We start from the raw sequence: 17,101 nt of genomic DNA, 5'->3' as shown, positions 1-17,101 counted from the left end.
CCTCACCTCTCTTTTTGTACTGGAAGTCAGATAAACAGTTCTTCTCTGTCATAAAGAGCTCTCCCTCCTGAATTATGAGCCAAAATAAATTCTTCCACATGTCACTTTTGGTCACAAAGAGTAGTGAATGTATACAGCAAGTATCATAACCACCTGGAGGGTTGCTTTAAAAATTATTGACCCCTCCTCAGAATCTATGATTTTTAAAATTTCATCTTTAGAATGTTTTCTGAGACTGATGATATTCTTACTTGAATACTCCAGTTGAAAACATGCTAGTAGATTTTATTTCTCTTTCCTGAATTTTAGGCACTATTTTCAAATTTATCTTTCAGGTAACAAGGCTTTGTTCTTCAACTATGTCTGGTTTACCATTTATCACTTTCTGTGCTTTAATATTCAATTTTTACAATTTTTAGAAAGTCTATTTCTGTTAAATCTACTATCTATCTTTTAATTGTGTATGTGTGTGTGTTTTTTTTTATCTTTGGATCCTTGCTTACATTATTTTAGCGTACTTCTATTTCAGTTACTTTTTCAGAATACCCCAGTATATCAAGCTCTTAGATGGCAAATCTTTTCATGTGGTTTACCATCATTGTTTGTATATGTATATGTATATGTATATGTATATGTATATGTATATGTATATGTATATGTATATGTTTATAGTATTTGTCCGTATGAGTTTTATATATTCTGCATTAGTATTACTTCTTCATAATTAATGGAATCTGATTTATTATATTTGCTAAGAGCTTCAAATGCTTAATCAACTTCAGCTTATTTCAATCAGACCATACCACATAATTTGTACACAAAATGCAATTCGATATACGTGTACAGAATTCATTATCGATATAGGAAGGCTAATGATAACAATTTTATGCTCCCTTTTCTGGAAAAGTAGCAAATGAAAAGTTTTCTAGACCTCTTTTTCTTGAATAGAGGGTGTGCATGTATAGATGATACATATGTTTGTGTGTGTAACTGTGTGTGCATGAGTGTATATGAGTCTATATCTTTGTATGTATACATGTGTGTATATGTTCTGCATGTCTTTGTGTGTGGATGAGTATATCTTTTATTATTCATTTACTATGTAAAGCCATGATTTTTATAACCAAAGCATCATATGTAGGGTTGAGTACTAAATCATGTTAACTGCTTTGCTACAGTGCTATCTTATTGGATTCCTAATCATTCTCAGAATTCTCTTGTTTTGTTAAGATTTTCTTGCTATTTTTCTTTTAAATATGGAATTAATTAACAATCAAGTTGCACTTATTAATTTTGTGCATGAAGTATTAGGAAGTATATGTAATCTGAGTATATTAGCTCATGAAAATGTGTATGACAGGAAAATGAAAACACAAAATGGTTAAGAACACAGCATTAATCATTATAATATAAACATATAGTATGTTTGTGTACTATATTTGCATATATAATATACATACATATAATATATTTACATATGTACAATACATATGCACATATGTAGTATTACATAAGTAGATGGTACCGTTACTATTTTTAGAGATGAATACCCTGTACTACTCTTCTATTCACTTGGATTTTTTTGTTGGACAAATAACTAACTCCAATTTTTTTCTCTTTCCTGAAGGCCAAACAACAGTTGACTTCTGTATTAATTTTAAGACACAATAGAATCGACATACAATTGCTTGAGAAGTTAGGGCTCTGGTGCCAATATGATGGACAGTTTCCCATTTCGACAGCAATTTGTACATTGGCAATTGGTACCCATGCTGCCTTATTTAATAATATATTTTGGCATAAGGTAGCTATTCAACAAATCATTGTTGCAGAATTACATGACCCTATTTTGCTACCCTAAACCAAGAATTTGGCTATGGTTTCTGGAATTAGCAGATAACATTCTATATATCTGCCTATAGAAAAATTCTTAACCTTTGAATCTTTCCTCCTAACTGAAACCCAAATGTTAAGATGTACTTCCTCTAAGAATTAGATGGAATGGCAAGGATGCTTATATTATGTAGCACTGTGGTTATCTGTGAAATTTACCACCACTAAGATGTTTTATTTACTGCGATTTATATTTGTTATAGTTCAGCAAATGCCTTGCACATTAAAATTAATAAATATCCCGTTGTTTCATTGTCAAGTAGTTAGATAATTGTTTCAACAAACCCATAAAATGTGAATTTTATGCACAGAGATTGATTAATTTGCTAATTACTGAGCTCATGACCAGAGCTGGTGACAGGATAAGAGCCAGTACTGTAAAATATTCACTCAGAACCACAGGCATCCCAACTTTCCTTGTCTTTGCCTCATAGGGAGATGAGCAGAGATCTACCTCAAGGAAAATCTGATTTATTCCAATGTTCTATGAATATTTGGTTTTAAGGCCATATGCAGACTTTGATCAAGAAAAATTTTCTATAGCATTTTAGAAGTTTTTAATGAGTATGTCTAGAATGTAATCATTTCTACTACTTTAAGAAGTTTTTCAATGGAACGTGAGGCAAGGATAGATCAGACATTGTCAGTTATCCACTAACTAAAAATCAAAGCTTTCGGATCTCCGTTACTCTTTAATTGAAAGGGTTTTCCTTTTCAGTCTGTCCATCAAGCATATCAGCACCTCAGGGATAAAATCCTCTTTATTTCTAGTGAAATTTAAACAGTGTTTCTTAGAGCAATATAGCCCCTAGAAGACACTAACTGCAGGACTATGACCTACTGCAGAAATTAACTAGTCAGTGTCAGCATCTATACTATGCTAGGTTGGTGAACAAGGTCCATAAATATTTTCAGATGCTCAGTAACTGCTGTGGTGCTGGTGCAAAGCTTGGTCAATGTGTGTTTGTTAAAAGAATGCTCAATACCTCCCCACAGCCTGGCAGTCATCACAATGTCGTGTGAAGAGACATCCAGTGACACATATAACATTTTCTTCAGGAGATTTTTCCAGTCTCATGCTATGGAAAGCCTTTGACCCGTCTCTGTGAGTAAGATGGATTAATTCAAATTAATGAAGGAAGAAAGGAAATATAATGTAGTTGATTAAAAGTGAGAATTTAAATAGCCAAAGGAAACTAAATCCTCATCGAAACACTCATATGAATTTTGTAACGTGAAATACTAAGTGCCCTGCTACAGACTAAACACTGTAACACGCAATGTGTAATTTTTGAGTAGTTCAGTTTTTCTTTCTGTAGTTTTCCTATAAGGTGTGACAGAGTGGAAAGTAAGTATGCTATAATAAAATTTGTCTCTTTTAATCAGTTAATGATACTGAATTAACCCTCTTTATCAAAGCAAGGCCCATATTTAGTCATAGCTTCTCCTCTGCTTTCTGGTTGCCATGAATAAAAGTTTGAAGGATGTGAGAAAGGCTAGGCTGGGTGGGTGAGGGGTACAGAAACAGAATCAGTAACAATAGATCTTGAAAGTCTTTCCTGGGGTCAAGCACACGCCCTTCAGTTTTATTGGCTTTCAATTACCATTGAGAATCTGGTAAGAAATATCTACTTCTATGTTGTATTCAATGCTCTTTGAATTGTAACGCAATCCTGCCCCTTTTTCTCATCACTATCCTCAAAAAGATTACAGGAGTTCTATGACTCACTGGACCTGCAATCCTGAAGGATCAGAGACAGGCTTATGTCCCCTATATCATGATTCATCGGTATCATCTGGTTCTTTCTTGTTTTATTTTCTATCTTTTTAGATTTCAGGAATTCTACAGGACAGGAACACAGAGTGGTGTGCATTTCTTTCTTTCTCTTATTCTTTTTCCTTTTTGAAAATATATTCTTCTCTTATACATAGTCAGGTTATACCTCCCCCATTTCACTCTTCCTATTTGCTCCCCACCCCCATTCCCCTCCAGATCTATTCCCTTTCTATCTTATTAGAAAAGAATAGGCTTCCAAGAGACAACAACCAAACATGACAAAGTAAAATATAATAAGATAGAGTAAATCTATTAAAGTAGAACACAGCAATACAATGGGAGGAATAGAGTCCCAAGAGCAGGCACAAGAGTCAAAGACACACTTATTCTCAGACTTATTTCCTGAGCTCTGTGGGGTAGGATTTGAATGGAGATCTCCTATGTAGAATCTCTCTCCACATGTTTGGCTCCTGTGGGTCTCTGAATCTCTTCCCATCTGTTGACAGAAGCCTCTCTCTTGATAATTGGATAAGATACTGAAGAGCCAATGATTTTATGTGATTTAAGAGAATTTAGGATTTTTGATACCAGCATATTTCAGAGTATACATGTTCAAAGTGTTAGGTGTTATGGAGTGGGGAATAGAAGAAGAGAGTGGATGGGCAGAATGTAGTGTGGTAATGATATGCTTACTATTTAGTTACATGTATGATTAATGATTAGTGAATGACCAGTGTAATATAAACTTCTACCTCTGACTTTAGCCCTTAATATAAATCTATTTATTGAAGAATCGTTTTTGTCCATTATAAAGGTGAAAAAATTGAAACAGGAGGTCATGAGTTTGCCAATATAAACACATTTCAGGCGATGTGGATGGCAAACACCATCAGTCTGATTCCAGGGGCCATATTTATAACCACTGACCTCACAGTCCTGTAGTTTCCTGCTTTCTCTGTTTAAAGGCAAATAAGCAAGTACAGGAATAAGAGTGTCTGGTGGGCTGGAGAGATGGCTCAGCCATTAAGAACACTGAATGCTCTTCCAGATGTCCTGAGTTCAATTCCCAAGAACCATGTGGTGGCTCACAACCATATATAATGGGATCCAATGCCCTCTTCTGGTGTGTGTAAAGACAGCTACAGTGTATTCCTATGCAGTAAACAAACAAACAAACAAACAAATCTGTAAAGAGTATCTGAAACACTCTCCCGTTTCTGATTTCTTTATTGTTTTACTTTTGATTTTTGAGAACAAGTCTCACTTTGTATCCCTAATTGACCTAGGATTTGCTCTGTAGACTGCCTCCATGGTTGTAGTAGCTCTACCAGAAAAGAGAGAAAAATGCTACATATTTGCTCATTGTTTGGTAGCTTTTGATATTCTGGCAATGGTCATTATAACAAATATGAGGTGATATCTACTTGTGGCTCTGATTGGAATTCTTCTGATGGTTAGTGGTATAAAACATTTTTTACATACCTTCTGGTAACTTGCATATCTTCTTTAGAAAATGCAGATTAGGGCTTTTTGCCCATTTTTTCAAGGTTCAAGTTAATTACGGAGTTAAGTTCTTGTATTACGTGGATATTAAAATATTGGAAATTGAATTTTGTATCTTACATTTTCTTTTATTTTTAAGGTGTAACTTTTCATTTATTGATCACTTCCTTCATTACGCTATTGCTTTCAATTTGACAAATCCTAATTGTTACTTCATTGCCCATGCCTCTGGTATTATATCCAAAATAGTATCACTGTTAAAACCAATATCAAGTATATGATTCTCAAGAACTGTTTTAACTATTTTATATTTTTAATTTATTTATGAGTGCTTATATATGTCTCTTTGTGTGCCTATCTGACATCTGACTCTCTCACTTTCTCTCTCTCTCTCTCTCTCTCTCTCCCTCTCTCTCTCTCTCTCTCTCTGTGTCTGTGTGTGTGTGTGTGTGTGTGTGTGTGTGTGTGTTGTCCATCTAGGTTAGCAGAAGGTACTGGATCCACTGGATCAGGAGTTACAGGTGAGATCAGGTAGGTCTAGCACCATCTTCTGGAAAACAAATTCACTTATTCTGGAAGAACAGCAAGTGTTATTAACCACGGAGTCATGTCTCTTTCCTCAAGGTGTCGCCCAGGCTATACTCAAGTTGATGATCCCCTTCTGTATCCTGTTGGAGTACCCTACCACAACTGGACATTTTAAACTTTTATATTTAAATTTTTATATATTTTACATTAATTTTCTATATGATATTTAAAAGGTCAAATTTTGTTCTTATGGATGTGCACATTATTTATTTGAGACTATCCTTTTTCCATTGTCTAACCCATAATAAGCAAAAGCCTTATTCTCCCCATTTCCACTGATCTATGTGTTTATTTTTATGCCAGTGCCATTTTGATTTTATTAGTATAGCTTTGTAATAAATTGTGAAGTCAAAGAGAATGATACATATAGTTTTGTTTATTGGCAAGTTTTATTTATTCTCAAGTGTGACTTGGTGGGTGGTTATGGATCTGTAAGTAAAGTCCTGAGAAAGAAGCCTGATTCCAGGGATCTCAATATAGCATGTCCAATCACTCTTTATAAGCAAGCAGATACTTGTGACACTGAAAAGTTAAGAAAACATTTCAACTAATATGTTTATTTTAGGAAAAGGGAAAGTAAGTGCTCCAGTCCTCTGTTGGGAGCCGACTCCTAGCAGAAAGCAGCTATCATCTTTGCAGCTGTCTTGAGCCATATACCCTGACAAGAGACTTGTTTTCAACAGCCTACCACAGCTGAGCAAACTCTGATAAACATCTTGTTTTTCTCACATATCTTGTTTTGCTGTTTAGTGCCGCCAGGTGCAAGGCGCATGTGGTCTCCACACTGCAAGGCATGTGACATAGTGCCTTCAGCTGTGTTCCCCTGCTTGTCCACGAGGGCAAAGCACGTGGTAAAGTGTATAAATACCCAGGATTTCCTTTCAATAAAAAAAGAGACTTGATCAGACCCTCTGTCTTGTCTCCATTCTTCGTGTCTCTTGTCCCTCCATCCCCACTCTCTCTCTTGCTAGACCCTGACTCACAGACCAAACCAGCAGCTCGGGACGGGACAGTCCTCCCCAACCCCCATTCCCCAACACACACACACAGAGAGAGAGAGAGAGAGAGAGAGAGAGAGAGAGAGAGAGAGAGAGAGAGAGAGAATGCCACAGGACACTGACAAGAGCTGTTGTTTCAAACAAAAGACAGGTGGGGGTAGACAAACAGATCTGGTCAGAGTTTGATCTGGGTGTTTATTGACTTTATTCTTATTCTGCGGGATGACACAGAAACATCCTTATCTTTTGCGGGAATTGATTGTTCCCTCAACTTTATTTATCAGTTAAAACCAGCTGTGGGCAGGGACTCTAATGTCTCATACATGGGATTCTCGGGCAATTTGGGAATCCATTTTTTTCTTAATGTAAGTAGCATTAGAACCAATTCACAAGAGCCTTAGAAATCTGGACCGACATTTCAAATGTTGTGAGGAAGAGAGTCTGGTTAGCCCCTCTTTGTGCCCTCAGCCTTAAAGGGGGTGAGCTATCACATGTGTTTGAACAAATACTTCTTGAGTTATTAACATGTGTATGTAGAGTAAAGCAAGAAGTTAGATCCCAAGTAAATGAAATACATCCAAAATGAAGACAAGTATATCAAATTATGTGTCTTGTGATTATATGCTTATGTATGTGTGAGCAGGGGACAATACATGTGTCTAAAGGTATGCTCGTTTGTAGCAACATCGGGTGTCTTCCTGTATCTCCCTACCAAGACAATCTATCTCACTGAATCAGGAGCTTATCAGTTAGTCTAGATTTGTTGGACAATGTTCTTACCAACTCCTACAGCCTGCGGTTCCACAAGTTCTCTGGTTCCACAAGTGTAACCCGCTTTTATATGGTATCAATGAATCATACTTGGGTTCTCAGGATTATTCAGCAAGCTTGTTTTCCTACGGGCACTGTCCCCACTGCTAATGGCATCATCTATTGACTTGGAATATAGAATTGCAACCAGGCATGACAGTTCATGCTTACAATTTTCATCTCTGAGTAAGACGGCCTGGTATATATAGAAAGTTCCGAGCTGTCATGAGCTACACAGTAAGATTTTTCCCCCCAGGAAGTAGCATTGTGTGTCACGAAAATTACTTTCAACCTGGAAATAATAAGCTTGGAAAGTAATGAGTAGGACCTTGACCTCTGAAAGGCTGCCCATCAATGCACTGGAAGCCTCATACCTGTAGCACTAGCTGGACTCAGAGGCTTATTAATAGAAATAAAAAGAGGACATGAAGTTCAGAAGGACAAAGAGTGGAAGGATGTTAAAAAGAAATAGTAGTAGTTTATGTGATCAAAATGCCTTGCATAAGCTAGACATAGTGAGCAGACCTTTAATCCCAGCACTCCAGAGGCAGTGGCAGGTGAATCTCTGTGAATTTAGGGTCAGCATGATCTACAATAGGAGTTCCAGAATAACCAAAGCCATTATAACAAAGAAACCCTATTCTTAAAAAGCAAAACAACAACAAAGACAATAGAAAGGACAAACAACAACAGCAAAACGAAATCGTGTAATAAAAAAAAAAAAGAGGAAAAAGAAAGGAACTGGTGTTTTGAGCTACCAAAACAAAGAACCACACACTGTGTAATTTAATAGAACGTAAATTTACTCACAAAATCTTTAATATTTGCAGCCTAAACTAATGATATCATCCTGTCCATGCTTACAAGAGCATTCTCAAGATGCAATAGACACTGACTGATTCTTCTAGAGAATCCCGTGGAAGACCTTGAGTGGCATTTGTACTTCTCTAACATCTGCTCCATCGGCACATGGTCTTCTTTGTGTTTCGGTGTCTTTTTATGATCGTCTAGTGATATCTACTAGACTTTGGCTGCAAGTTTCACTTTCTCAAGTAGAATGTATGACACTGCATATATAAATATTGTATATGTAAATGTAGCTACATTTATAAGGAACAGAAGTAAGGATTTGGGTTGGAGAGATGGCTCAGTGGTTAAGAGCACTGACTGCTCTTCCAGAGGTCCTGAGTTCAATTCCCTGCAACCACATGGTGACTCACAACCATCTGTAATGGGATCTGATCACCACTTCTGGTGTGTCTGAGAAGAGTGAAAGTTTACTCACATCCATAAAATAAATGAAATATTTTTTAAAGGGAAGGTTTTAGCCTCTTTTTATAAACATAACTTATAACATTGATTTCTCAGTTTCCTGTTTCTTCTTGATTCTTAAAAGTTATGTTTAGGTTAATTCTCTAGACAGATTGTTATGCTTTACAATGGATATAAAATAGGCTAACATAACTCTCCTACCACCTAATCCAAAGGATTTTAAATAAATTACTTGATAGAGCAAAATCTTCCATTGCCACATATACTTCCCCAAGGCAATTCTTTGAGCAAATATGAGATCTATTCATTAAACAAGTACTGACAGCTTGGAGAGCTTCATTGTGTATAAAACCACTCTAGCGAAGAAAGAAAGAAAGTGAATTCGACCACCTTAAAGTATACGGAATTTTGAGAGGATGAGATTCTGTCATACTTCCTAAAAGAGCACATGGCAGAAATTTTTAATGGCTGTTAGTCAAGCCTGTCTTTTCAAAGTACCAGCATGATTTGGAGGAACCTGAGAAATATCTCTCATTCACTATATCAGTATTTATTTATAATTCTCTTTCTCAGAATATGGTATAAATGAGATGAGGTTTAGATAATAAGCTATAATAAATGTAAGCAAGGAACAAAAATCAAGTCATGTAGACAACAACATTTGGCAGAAAGATGTTTCAGAACAAACATCATACACCTCATCTTGGTGTTCTATCAATTACTTGAAATTTTCATGCTTTAAACATACAATGTTTTGGTATAACTTTAATGTCTTTCAGCTACTTAGATTCAGGTGCAAGTATTTATGATTTAAGGGATGTGAATAAATTGAGAGATGTTGATGGATTGTTTTTCCCTAGACACTTTATGCTTTAAATGTGTACTGTTTGGAATGAAATCTGGTCCTCGTACAGGAAAGACTTTCTGCTCATTTTGCCTGGTCAGATGTGAGGAACACTGTTCATCTTGTGATAGTGCAAGTTAGGACTCATTTTATTAACTGACCAAGAAGAGAAATATACTAGTTTTCTATCTCTGTTGTCAATACTGTTGACACCTGTTCCACAGTGGTAAACAACTACTGATTGAGAATTCTTTATATGTCACCAATCATTTCAAAGAAAATAAAGGAATGTATTGCAGTCTTCCTCGTCTTCCTTTCTTCTTTGTTTTTAGACAGAAGATTTCAATTTCTTTCATTGTCTTTCTTTATAGAAAAATAATAGTGTCCAAGGAGGCATCACTAGTCATCATCACAGAGACAATACAAAACTTACTCTTGACAGTTCAGAGCAACTGGACACACTGTATAAAAGGATCTGAAACTTATGTTCATAACATCATCAGAAACATGTGTGACCCCATGAGGCAGTACATCTCAGAAGTTTGTTTCTCTGTAGGCCTGGCTAATTGGAAAGATAGATTTGAAAGAGTTTTCTATGCTTAAGAAGCACTTCATCCTTCTCCTATCCTTCCACAGTATTTTCTCTTTCTGCCTCTATTTGAAAGGTGAACTTCTGAGAGCCTGAGACCCTATATCAAAAAATTATTTCGATTGAGACTGATTGAAACATACAAGTAACTAGAGTATCTTATTTTTTAATAATCATATATTTCAATTTAAAAGTTTCCATTAGGAGAGAGAGAAAGAGAGTAAAGGGAGAGAGAGAGAGAGAGAGAGAGAGAGAGAGAGAGAGAGAGAGAGAGGGAGGGAGAGGGAAAGGGAAAGAAGGAAGGAAGGAAGGAAGGAAGGAAGGAAGGAAGGAAGGGAAGGAAGGAAGGAAAAGAAACCTGAAGATCCTGACACTGTGATAGGGTACAGCTCTATAAACACTCATGTGAAGCATGTTTGATTTTGTTTGATTTTTTCCAACATAATATCATTATTAATCATTTGGAAATTTCACACAATGCACCCCAATCCTCCTAGGTCCACCTTCCTGCTCTTGTACCCTTCTCCTAGAAAGAAAAAAATATACCAAGTCCAATTTTTGTTGCCCATCTAGTCACTGGAGCATGGTCAAATTCCCAGTGCTTAGTTTCTTAAAGTTAACTTAGTCCTTCCCCACACCCCACCTGAAGCTATCATCTGTGAAGAGCTACCCTTGAGCATCTTTTCCATAATTTTTAAGGAGTGTGTCCAGTAGCTTCCTTTCTGGACTCAGGGTTAGTCTGACTTTGCTTTAAACAATTGAATGTCTTGGCTTCTGGAATTTTTTTTCTCTTTTTAGGTATGCAGCCAGTGCATTTGCCAACGAGTAATCTGTCTGGGAAGAATGGTATGCATTCTATAAAGCATGCTAGAGAATTGCTAGAATTATAACTAAAATATTCCCTTGCAGTGGAGACTTTTAATGATCACTAAAGTTTTCTGCTGAAGTTGCCATTGGCTGTCTTGTTTGTGATTGGTGATAATATTAGCATCCATTTCATTTATAATACTATCAATTTTCTTTTTTGAAAAAAACCCTCAGAGTTCACGGAGTTCACAACTTCTTCATTTTTCAAAAGTAAAAAACTTATGTAAATTGGAGTGCTGAGGTCACGAGCTTTAAGCAGCAAAGTCTGAAATAGAATCTAAACATCTTGCTTTCTTCATTATCTTCTGCTTCTGTGAATTTAAGGAGACTCCCTTGAAAAAACTTAAAGCAATTTATTCGTGTGCATTTCTTATTTAAACAGCTTTTTACAGGTTACCCTTGTTTGTTGAAAAAAAATATTTTCTATGTCTATCAAAACGTATCAATTTAGGCAAGCTCAAGTGAGGTTGTTTTTTTCTTCTTTTTTTAATTGATTCTAATAAACAGGAATTTATCCAAGTGTGACTGGTATCACCTGGGATACTATTGCACTGAAAATTTAGAAGGCATCAGACTGTGATTAAATAAAAAGCACAGTGCCACAGAGTTTGTTTAATTTTACAATCCTTTAGTCTGAGGGCTATGGAGACCATCTTAGGCTGTTCTTTGCTTTTTTACTAATAAGTGAGGGAGGGCTTGCAGTTGGGATGTATGAGACAAGAATAAATAAAAAGAAGAAAGAAAAAAGTTTTGTCAGTTGTGCTGACTTGTGATTTCCATGTGTCAGTGAAGAGGTACACAGATTTAAAAGATTGGCCTTCACAGCTTGCAGTATCTATAATCTGACCCTTTAGGGAAAGAGTTCACTAATTCTTGCTCTAGAGACTATAGTCTAGAGACTATAAGTGGTGTGTCTTAAATCTAAAGACTCGGTAAGTTGGAGCCCATACTTTTGTTAATGTTCACAAGGAAAGGTGATTTAAAATTCTTGCAAAGATTTTTAAATAGACAACTTATTCAATACCTTCCAGAACAATCAATGATGTTTTTCTTGTTGTTTTGTTGTGTGGATGATTCTTCCTATGTCTTTGAATATTCATCTTTCCTGAAAGCTGACAGGTAATTTTAAATCAAAATGACTCATCCCACATAAGCATGGATGCACTTTTCCTTTTAAATGTGGAAACCTGAAGATACAAATGTGCCTTTGATTTGCAAATTGACATTTGCAAGCTTTTAATGAATTATCTATGAGAAAAATCAGAGAGGAATCAACATCTGCTCTGAAATTACTCTTGAGTTTTGTGCTGACTCTTCTGACTGAAGATGCCGAGGCAATAAATTTGCTTCCTTTTTATTTTTTTTGGCAAGTATGCTCATAGAATTACGTTTGTCATGAATTGTTAAATTCTAAGAACATTTTGAGACATTTTCCAAAATATAATAAACAAGTAATAAATAGCTGTGAATTATACTTTAGTCATTTTTTCCAATTCTAAGAACACTGATTAGCATTTCATTGACTTTGTTCATGCCGTTTTGTTTGTTAGCAATCATCTGTTTACGAATTGCCCAGTGTTTAATAACCATCATGATGAAACAGCCCTCCTTCTGTCTCATTCCTATCTACACATTATAATCACTTGCTTAAAAAAATGTCTCCTCCACTGACTGTAAGTTCCATAAAATTGGCTTAATGGTGATATACTTTTCATATCCGCTCCTCCTCCCTCGTCACATCCGTTCACTTCATCAGGATTCCGACAGTTTAGGGTAGCAATACCTTTACAGCATTAGCTTTCTAATCTCAAACGGGAGAGCAGTATGAAGCGTCTATTGGAACTCCTTCTAACATTCACAGTCTAGTTCCTAGAATGGACATGGACATATAGACACCATCTAGAGTAAATCACTGAGTAAAGGAATAGCTGAAGGATTATTAGTACTAAATCACTCACGTATTTTCTAATTACATAGACACAAACATCCTCTACCCAGCAAGACTTGACATCGAAATCAATAAAATAAGACAGAGTAGATAGTTCAACACTTACCTCTTGTTTGAAAAATTATGTTACAGATAATAATGAGTACTAAAAGAAGGTTGAGGTTTCATTTCACTTCATATTATAATGTTTGAAATTAAAAATAAGTATATTTATTGAAGCTACATGACAAGATCTTTCGAGTGGCTTACCAAAGCCAATGCAATGTTTCTCCTCTGGAATCAGGACTCATAGCCAACATGTTCTTCCTCCATTCACTGACCTTCTTGTCCTTCAAGCATGACAGACATGTTTTGGCTTCTGAAATTTTAAATCTTTTCTTTCCAAAGAGAAAAACATGACTTCTCTGGGAAGCATATACTTCTCCTTCTATAGAGAACTTACGTCCCATGGTACTATTTCAGAGACATTTCCTCTGACTGTACTAACATTCAAATAGTATGTTTATTTTTTAATTCCTTTGATTATTAATTTGTTAATGTATTTTATTTTTGTTAATTTATCCATACACTAATTTGTTAATTCATATGTATGCTATTTTCTATCTTCTTTAACAAATGCTTAAGAAGAGGTATTTTCATGCTATATGAGAAGCTGAATTCTATCGAAATGGACAAAAAATGGAGAATGCCTTAAGAAAATACAAATTTAATGATATTAAAATTTGAAAACTATGAACATTATAAAATATTTCCATGAGATCAGGAAGATATAATCTTTGGGTTTTTTTTTTGTTTCATTTACTAAAGTCTTTTTGCTAAGGAACTACTTTTATAGAAAGTTGTTGTGGACTTAGTTTATTGCTTATATTAACTGGGTTCTCTAATTACACGAGGATTCACATGTCTGCATGTAAGATGCTCCTGTCCCTGCATCAAGTTGGCTCTAACTGGTAAATAAAGATGTGGGTGGCAATGGCTGGGCAGAGAGACAGAGATGGGACTTGAGGTCCTCAGGCAAGAAATTCAGGAGAGAGGAAGAGGAAGAACCAACGTGCTGGGGAAGGAGAAGGATCAGGCTTGAGAGTTAGAGAGGTGAGACCATACCACCATGTAAGAGCGGGAGAAGAGTGGCCCCAAGACTCCCTTCTCTCCTATTTAAGTCTAGGATAGCAAAATGGAATATAGACTTTAGTAAGTAATAATTCAGGAGTATCGGAGGGGAAGCATTACAATGTGGAAGTGTGGAAGTGGCCCAGCCATTGCACTGTTTAGGCATATTAAAATAGAATGTGTGTGTGTGTGTGTGTGTGTGTGTGTGTGTTTCATTCCAGAATCCAGAGCACTGGGGCTCTAGCAAGGAGCGTGCACTGCCATGGATGGGAGATTAGAGCAGATTAATCTGATACCTCCACAGAAAGATGTTTTAAATGTTCATACAGTCATTCTTAAAATTTCTATGAACTACTTCTTTGCCAAATTGAAAGATGCAATGAAAAAGATGATCCATGCATAAAATTTACAAAGTCCTAATAATGGCTTTTCTCATAATCCAAGAAGTTTACATGGCTGCCCTCAATGTAGTCCTATGTAAGCATTGTTAAACACCAAGATAACTAACAAGTTCCTGTCTAATTCCATTAGTAACTGCAGGCATTTTTTAAAAAATAATTTACTAATCCAAGTACTATGTTTCTCATCACAGCCCTTGAGTGCTGGCTAGTTTCATGTTAACTTGACAGAAGCTAGACTTAAAGAAGGGATCCTTTGGAAAAATGCCTCCAAAAGATCCTGCTGTAGGACAATTTTTAAATTAATGGTTGATGGGGGATATTCTAGCCTATCATGGTATCTAGTGCCATCCTTGGGCTGGTGGTTGTGGGTTATATAAGAAAGGAGACTGAATAAGCCATGATGATCAAACCACCAACCTGTATCTCTCCATTTACTCTGCATCAGTTACTTCAAGTTCCTGCCCTGTGTGACTTCCTGTCCTAACTTCCTTCAATGATGGACTACTGTGTGGAAGTATAATTCAAACAAACCCTTTCTCCTAAACTTGCTTTTGGTCACAATGCTTCATTGAAGCAATAGTAATCCTAAATAAGACAACTTGGGAATTGTTCGGAAAAAGATTTTATACAATACCATTTTTGCCAAAACTAAATCTATCAAGTTAGGCATTTAAGTACAAGACAGTATCCAGGATGCTATTCACCTAGAGATTTACCATAAATGAACATACCTTTTACATAAATCTAGATATCTATGTGGAGTAATATGCATTATGATATGTATAGAAAGGCCACAGGTCCAAACCTGAAGCTCAGTACTTGGACAATGAAAGGAACTGAGTCAGGAGAGGCAGGTGCAAGCTGACACTCATCAAGAACTGCCTGTAATCTACAGACCACACAAGAAGCCTGGCTTTCAGTAGATGAGAAAACATGACATTCAGTGACTAAAGCGAAATGGGCTTTATTGTTAGAAATTAACCATTTGGAAAATAGTACAGATAGCACATCTTATAAGGCCACAGTATTTGTCTAGGACTGTCTTCTGAATAGAACAAAAATTAGTTTTTGTTCGTAAGGTGAAATAAGCAAAATCACTGAAAAGGTTATAAGTTTGGAGGGAAGGATTCTCAGGGGAGAGAATAAAACTTTAGCAATTTCTTTGAATTTAATCTCTTTCTATTCGAGGAAGTATTTTGTATGCAGCAAATTTCATTTATAAATGTGCACAGATTTTTAGCAATATTCATAACCACTCACCATTGTTTATTTTCATTGTCTGCCATTGTCATGTTTCTGCAAATGCTATCAAAATGTTTTCTGGTTCAATCCCACTGTTAACTCTTGCACTTTCCCTTTCACATGTCTCACTCGTTCTCATTTTGCTGTTGGGGTCTCAGGTTGATGCTAAAGTCCATCAGACCTCACTAATCAGAAGATTCTTAGTATGTTTACATTCCAAGGTTGGCTGCTTGCAAACAAAATCATTGGCTTTCTCCACAAACACAGCCCCACTGGAGGCAAGAATTCAAGGATGAATGCATAGAGATTCCTGTGACTTTCAGAACCTCACCCCTGGTTTTGAGAGTAAATCAGCTAGAGACCAGGCAGGTTACCTTCTTGCTCTGTATAAAGTAGAATTTTGCCACAGCCACAAGCATTCCATTTACTGTTTAAAGATTTGTTTTTCCTTTATCATCATTTTCTCCCTTTGGGAAATTAAATGAACACTTTGTGTTTTAAATTGAGTCCAGATCTCTCTTATCAAATGAATTTTTCTGTGATTTGGTAAAAGCTGTGAGCTGCATTTTTTCATGAGTTTTAGAACTAGAAATTGAGGCTATTGTTTTTAAAGGTAGACTAATCCTTTTCTGGGACTTCTTATTCTAAAGACATTTTATTAAACCCAGACTTAAGTTCTATTTACCTCAATGGCCCTATTAGCTTATAAAATGTCATGTTAGTTCTCATCTTTAAACTATACCTGGGTATCAACCTACTGCCTTTTCTTCACAGGGGCCATTGATACGTTAACTAACATGCTGTAAAACTGCTTTCTATAGTTCATGAATGCCTATTTTGCCTTTTATAAGGAGACACAAATATCCCTTCTCTATATTGTTATCTGAGTATTAGATATGGAAGTCATTGTAATTACAGGTAGAAAATACATGGCATTCATTTGTGAATAAAATTATTAATAGGGAATGAAAATCTTGGACTTAGTCTTTAAAATTCAACACAAAGGTTGAAGCTAAACCTTCATTAGCTGAGTGACCTTTCTAAAAGTTCATCTGCCCTTTTTCCTGAAGATGTCAAAGATAGGCTAGACACAAGCTTCACATTCTCCTGCCTATAACCACTAGCTGAAACACAAGAAAGCAGCAGGTTTATAGCAATGAGTAAAAATGAGAGCAGTCTTATTTGTGTTCTTATTACCTGTTGAGTCTAAATGATGACATGTAATACAGTAAATAAACAACTAGGGTTACACTTGTCGA

This window comes from Grammomys surdaster, unplaced genomic scaffold (assembly GCF_004785775.1).
Source record: "Grammomys surdaster isolate TR1022 unplaced genomic scaffold, NIH_TR_1.0 66, whole genome shotgun sequence".
Lineage (NCBI taxonomy): Eukaryota > Metazoa > Chordata > Mammalia > Rodentia > Muridae > Grammomys > Grammomys surdaster.
This window is presented reverse-complemented; position numbering follows the sequence as displayed.